This window comes from Gnatocerus cornutus, unplaced genomic scaffold (genome assembly GCF_029298725.1).
Source record: "Gnatocerus cornutus isolate USDA-ARS CGAHR unplaced genomic scaffold, icGnaCorn1.1 ctg00000064.1, whole genome shotgun sequence".
In the NCBI taxonomy this organism is placed as follows: domain Eukaryota; kingdom Metazoa; phylum Arthropoda; class Insecta; order Coleoptera; family Tenebrionidae; genus Gnatocerus; species Gnatocerus cornutus.
The window spans coordinates 770270-777673 of record NW_028275409.1 but is presented as its reverse complement, the minus strand read 5'-3'; positions in this window follow the sequence as shown (position 1 = coordinate 777673).

The window sequence follows — 7404 nt, the reverse complement described above, 5'->3', positions numbered from 1 at the left end:
AGATTCCGTGCTCTTCTTTGCGAATTCAAGATAGAAAACAACGAAAATCGAGAAATCGTCGTTTTGCATCGAAATATGCGGTTTTCTCTACGAATATTGATGATTTCGTGCAGAATTCTGCTGTTTTCTTGCAATTCAGCCGTTGAATCTTGGTAAAAAGTGATGATTTTGTATATTTCGTGCTCTTCTTTGCGAATTCAAGCCAGAAAACAACGAAAATCGGCAAGAAATCGTGGTTTTGCATCGAAATATGCGGTTTTCTTTAAGAATTTTGATGATTTCGTGCAGAATTCTGCTGTTTTCTTGCAATTCAGCCGTAGAATCTTGGTAAAAAGTGATGATTTTGTAGATTTCGTGCTCTTCTATGCGAATTCAAGCCAGAAAACAACGAAAATCGGCGAGAAATCGTCGTTTTGCATCGAAATATGCGGTTTTCTCTAAGAATTTTGACGATTTCGTGCAGAATTCTGCTGTTTTCTTGCAATTCAGCCGTTGAATCTTGGTAAAAAGTCATGATTTTGTAGATTTCGTGCTTTTCTTGGCGAATTCAAGATAGAAAACAACGAAAATCGGCGAGAAATCGTTGTTTTGCATCGAAATATGCAGTTTTCTCTAAGAATTTTGATGATTTCGTGCAGAATTCTGCTGTTTTCTTGCAATTCAGCCGTAGAATCTTGGTAAAAAGTGATGATTTTGTAGATTTCGTGCTCTTCTTTGCGAATTCAAGCCAGAAAACAACGAAAATCGGCGAGAAATCGTCGTTTTGCATCGAAATATGCGGTTTTCTGTAAGAATTTTGATGATTTCGTGCAGAATTCTGCTGTTTTCTTGCAATTCAGCCGTAGAATCTTGGTAGAAAGTGATGATTTTGTAGATTTCGTGCTCTTCTTTGCGAATTCAAGCCAGAAAACAACGAAAATCGGCGAGAAATCGTCGTTTTGCATCGAAATATGCGGTTTTCTGTAAGAATTTTGATGATTTCGTGCAGAATTCTGCTGTTTTCTTGCAATTCAGCCGTAGAATCTTGGTAAAAAGTGATGATTTTGTAGATTTCGTGCTCTTCTTTGCGAATTCAAGCCAGAAAACAACGAAAATCGGCGAGAAATCGTCGTTTTGCATCGAAATATGCGGTTTTCTGTAAGAATTTTGATGATTTCGTGCAGAATTCTGCTGTTTTCTTGCAATTCAGCCGTAGAATCTTGGTAGAAAGTGATGATTTTGTAGATTTCGTGCTCTTCTATGCGAATTCAAGCCAGAAAACAACGAAAATCGGCGAGAAATCGTCGTTTTGCATCGAAATATGCGGTTTTCTCTAAGAATTTTGACGATTTCGTGCAGAATTCTGCTGTTTTCTTGCAATTCAGCCGTTGAATCTTGGTAAAAAGTCATGATTTTGTAGATTTCGTGCTTTTCTTGGCGAATTCAAGATAGAAAACAACGAAAATCGGCGAGAAATCGTTGTTTTGCATCGAAATATGCAGTTTTCTCTAAGAATTTTGATGATTTCGTGCAGAATTCTGCTGTTTTCTTGCAATTCAGCCGTAGAATCTTGGTAAAAAGTGATGATTTTGTAGATTTCGTGCTCTTCTTTGCGAATTCAAGCCAGAAAACAACGAAAATCGGCGAGAAATCGTCGTTTTGCATCGAAATATGCGGTTTTCTGTAAGAATTTTGATGATTTCGTGCAGAATTCTGCTGTTTTCTTGCAATTCAGCCGTAGAATCTTGGTAGAAAGTGATGATTTTGTAGATTTCGTGCTCTTCTTTGCGAATTCAAGCCAGAAAACAACGAAAATCGGCGAGAAATCGTTGTTTTGCAACGAAATATGCGGTTTTCTGTAAGAATTTTGATGATTTCGTGCAGAATTCTGCTGTTTTCTTGCAATTCAGCCGTAGACTCTTGGTAAAAAGTGATGATTTTGTAGATTTCGTGCTCTTCTTTGCGAATTCAAGCCAGAAAACAACGAAAATCGGCGAGAAATCGTCGTTTTGCATCGAAATATGCGGTTTTCTGTAAGAATTTTGATGATTTCGTGCAGAATTCTGCTGTTTTCTTGCAATTCAGCCGTTGAATCTTGGTAAAAAGTGATGATTTTGTAGATTTCGTGCTCTTCTTTGCGAATTCAAGCCAGAAAACAACGAAAATCAGCGAGAAATCGTCGTTTTGCATCGAAATATGCGGTTTTCTGTAGGAATTTTGATCATTTCGTGCAGAATTCTGCTGTTTTCTTGCAATTCAGCTGTTGAATCTTGGTAAAAATCATGATTTTGTAGATTCCGTGCTCTTCTTTGCGAATTCAAGATAGAAAACAACGAAAATCAGCGAGAAATCGTCGTTTTGCATCGAAATATGCGGTTTTCTCTAAGAATTTTGATGATTTCGTGCAGAATTCTGCTGTTTTCTTGCAATTCAGCCGTTGAATCTTGGTAAAAAGTGATGATTTTGTATATTTCGTGCTCTTTTTTGCGAATTCAAGCCAGAAAACAACGAAAATCGGCAAGAAATCGTGGTTTTGCATCGAAATATGCGGTTTTCTTTAAGAATTTTGATGATTTCGTGCAGAATTCTGCTGTTTTCTTGAAATTCAGCCGTTGAATCTTGGTAAAAAGTGATGATTTTGTAGATTTCGTGCTCTTCTTTGCGAATTCAAGCCAGAAAACAACGAAAATCGGCGAGAAATCGTCGTTTTGCATCGAAATATGCGGTTTTCTCGGAATTTTGACGATTTCGTGCAGAATTCTGCTGTTTACTTGCAATTCAGCCGTTGAATCTTGGTAAAAAGTCATGATTTTGTAGATTTCGTGCTCTTCTTTGCGAATTCAAGATAGAAAACAACGAAAATCAGCGAGAAATCGTCGTTTTGCATCGAAATATGCGGTTTTCTCTAAGAATTTTGATGATTTCGTGCAGAATTTTGCTGTTTTCTTGCAATTCAGCCGTTGAGTCTTGGTAAAAAGTCATGATTTTGTAGATTTCGTGCTCTTCTTTGCGAATTCAAGCCAGAAAACAACGAAAATCGGCGAGGAATCGTCGTTTTGCATCGAAATATGCGGTTTTCTGTAAGAATTTTGATGATTTCGTGCAGAATTCTGCTGTTTTCTTGCAATTCAGCTGTTGAATCTTGGTAAAAAGTCATGATTTTGTAGATTTCGTGCTCTTCTTGGCGAATTCAAGATAGAAAACAACGAAAATCGGCGAGAAATCGTTGTTTTGCATCGAAATATGCAGTTTTCTCTAAGAATTTTGATGATTTCGTGCAGAATTCTGCTGTTTTCTTGCAATTCAGCCGTTGAATCTTGGTAAAAAGTCATGATTTTGTAGATTTCGTGCTCTTCTTTGCGAATTCAAGCCAAAAAACAACGAAAATCGGCGAGAAATCGTCGTTTTGCATCGAAATATGCGGTTTTCTGTAAGAATTTTGATGATTTCGTGCAGAATTCTGCTGTTTTCTTGCAATTCTGCCGTTGAATCTTGGTAAAAAGTCATGATTTTGTAGATTTCGTGCTCTTCTTTGCGAATTCAAGCCAGAAAACAACGAAAATCGGCGAGAAATCGTCGTTTTGCATCGAAATATGCGGTTTTCCTTAAGAATTTTGACGATTTCGTGCAGAATTCTGCTGTTTACTTGCAATTCAGCCGTTGAATCTTGGTAAAAAGTCATGATTTTGTAGATTTCGTGCTCTTCTTTGCGAATTTAAGACAGAAAACAACGAAAATCAGCGAGAAATCATTGTTTTGCATCGAAATATGCGGTTTTCTCTAAGAATTTTGATGATTTCGTGCAGAATTCTGCTGTTTTCTTGCAATTCAGCAGTTGAATCTTGGTAAAAAGTCATGATTTTGTAGATTTCGTGCTCTTCTTTGCAAATTCATGCCAGAAAACAACGAAAATCGGCGAGAAATCGTCGTTTTGCATCGAAATATGCGGTTTTCTGTAAGAATTTTGATGATTTCGTGCAGAATTCTGCTGTTTTCTTGCAATTCAGCCGTTGAATCTTGGTAAAAAGTCATGATTTTGTAGATTTCGTGCTCTTCTTTGCGAATTTAAGACAGAAAACAACGAAAATCAGCGAGAAATCATTGTTTTGCATCGAAATATGCGGTTTTCTCTAAGAATTTTGATGATTTCGTGCAGAATTCTGCTGTTTTCTTGCAATTCAGCAGTTGAATCTTGGTAAAAAGTCATGATTTTGTAGATTTCGTGCTCTTCTTTGCAAATTCATGCCAGAAAACAACGAAAATCGCCGAGAAATCGTCGTTTTGCATCGAAATATGCGGTTTTCTGTAAGAATTTTGATGATTTCGTGCAGAATTCTGCTGTTTTCTTGCAATTCAGCCGTTGAATCTTGGGAAAAAGTCATGATTTTGTAGATTTCGTGCTCTTCTTTGGAATTCAAGCCAGAAAACAACGAAAATCGGCGAGAAATCGTCGTTTTGCATCGAAATATGCGGTTTTCTGCAAGAATTTTGATGATTTCGTGCAGAATTCTGCTGTTTTCTTGCAATTCAGCTGTTGAATCTTGGTAAAAAGTGATGATTTTGTAGATTTCGTGCTCTTCTTTGCGAATTAAAGCCAGAAAACAACGAAAATCGGCGAGAAATCGTCGTTTTGCATCGAAATATGCGGTTTTCTGTAGGAATTTTGATCATTTCGTGCAGAATTCTGCTGTTTTCTTGCAATTCAGCTGTTGAATCTTGGTAAAAATCATGATTTTGTAGATTCCGTGCTCATCTTTGCGAATTCAAGATAGAAAACAACGAAAATCAGCGAGAAATCGTCGTTTTGCATCGAAATATGCGGTTTTCTCTAAGAATTTTGATGATTTCGTGCAGAATTCTGCTGTTTTCTTGCAATTCAGCCGTTGAATCTTGGTAAAAAGTGATGATTTTGTATATTTCGTGCTCTTCTTTGCGAATTCAAGCCAGAAAACAACGAAAATCGGCAAGAAATCGTCATTTTGCATCGAAATATGCGGTTTTCTTTAAGAATTTTGATGATTTCGTGCAGAATTCTGCTGTTTTCTTGCAATTCAGCCGTTGAATCTTGGTAAAAAGTGATGATTTTGTAGATTTCGTGCTCTTCTTTGCGAATTCAAGCCAGAAAACAACGAAACTCGGCGAGAAATCGTCGTTTTGCATCGAAATATGCGGTTTTCCTTAAGAATTTTGACGATTTCGTGCAGAATTCTGCTGTTTACTTGCAATTCAGCCGTTGAATCTTGGTAAAAAGTCATGATTTTGTAGATTTCGTGCTCTTCTTTGCGAATTTAAGACAGAAAACAACGAAAATCAGCGAGAAATCATTGTTTTGCATCGAAATATGCGGTTTTCTCTAAGAATTTTGATGATTTCGTGCAGAATTCTGCTGTTTTCTTGCAATTCAGCAGTTGAATCTTGGTAAAAAGTCATGATTTTGTAGATTTCGTGCTCTTCTTTGCAAATTCATGCCAGAAAACAACGAAAATCGGCGAGAAATCGTCGTTTTGCATCGAAATATGCGGTTTTCTGTAAGAATTTTGATGATTTCGTGCAGAATTCTGCTGTTTTCTTGCAATTCAGCCGTTGAATCTTGGTAAAAAGTCATGATTTTGTAGATTTCGTGCTCTTCTTTGCGAATTTAAGACAGAAAACAACGAAAATCAGCGAGAAATCATTGTTTTGCATCGAAATATGCGGTTTTCTCTAAGAATTTTGATGATTTCGTGCAGAATTCTGCTGTTTTCTTGCAATTCAGCAGTTGAATCTTGGTAAAAAGTCATGATTTTGTAGATTTCGTGCTCTTCTTTGCAAATTCATGCCAGAAAACAACGAAAATCGCCGAGAAATCGTCGTTTTGCATCGAAATATGCGGTTTTCTGTAAGAATTTTGATGATTTCGTGCAGAATTCTGCTGTTTTCTTGCAATTCAGCCGTTGAATCTTGGGAAAAAGTCATGATTTTGTAGATTTCGTGCTCTTCTTTGGAATTCAAGCCAGAAAACAACGAAAATCGGCGAGAAATCGTCGTTTTGCATCGAAATATGCGGTTTTCTGCAAGAATTTTGATGATTTCGTGCAGAATTCTGCTGTTTTCTTGCAATTCAGCTGTTGAATCTTGGTAAAAAGTGATGATTTTGTAGATTTCGTGCTCTTCTTTGCGAATTAAAGCCAGAAAACAACGAAAATCGGCGAGAAATCGTCGTTTTGCATCGAAATATGCGGTTTTCTGTAGGAATTTTGATCATTTCGTGCAGAATTCTGCTGTTTTCTTGCAATTCAGCTGTTGAATCTTGGTAAAAATCATGATTTTGTAGATTCCGTGCTCATCTTTGCGAATTCAAGATAGAAAACAACGAAAATCAGCGAGAAATCGTCGTTTTGCATCGAAATATGCGGTTTTCTCTAAGAATTTTGATGATTTCGTGCAGAATTCTGCTGTTTTCTTGCAATTCAGCCGTTGAATCTTGGTAAAAAGTGATGATTTTGTATATTTCGTGCTCTTCTTTGCGAATTCAAGCCAGAAAACAACGAAAATCGGCAAGAAATCGTCATTTTGCATCGAAATATGCGGTTTTCTTTAAGAATTTTGATGATTTCGTGCAGAATTCTGCTGTTTTCTTGCAATTCAGCCGTTGAATCTTGGTAAAAAGTGATGATTTTGTAGATTTCGTGCTCTTCTTTGCGAATTCAAGCCAGAAAACAACGAAACTCGGCGAGAAATCGTCGTTTTGCATCGAAATATGCGGTTTTCTCTAAGAATTTTGACGATTTCGTGCAGAATTCTGCTGTTTACTTGCAATTCAGCCGTTGAATCTTGGTAAAAAGTCATGATTTTGTAGATTTCGTGCTCTTCTTTGCGAATTCAAGATAGAAAACAACGAAAATCAGCGAGAAATCGTCGTTTTGCATCGAAATATGCGGTTTTCTCTAAGAATTTTGATGATTTCGTGCAGAATTCTGCTGTTTTCTTGCAATTCAGCCGTTGAATCTTGGTAAAAAGTCATGATTTTGTAGATTTCGTGCTCTTCTTTGCGAATTCAAGCCAGAAAACAACGAAAATCGGCGAGGAATCGTCGTTTTGCATCGAAATATGCGGTTTTCTGTAAGAATTTTGATGATTTCGTGCAGAATTCTGCTGTTTTCTTGCAATTCAGCTGTTGAATCTTGGTAAAAAGTCATGATTTTGTAGATTTCGTGCTCTTCTTGGCGAATTCAAGATAGAAAACAACGAAAATCGGCGAGAAATCGTTGTTTTGCATCGAAATATGCAGTTTTCTCTAAGAATTTTGATGATTTCGTGCAGAATTCTGCTGTTTTCTTGCAATTCAGCCGTTGAATCTTGGTAAAAAGTCATGATTTTGTAGATTTCGTGCTCTTCTTTGCGAATTCAAGCCAAAAAACAACGAAAATCGGCGAGAAATCGTCG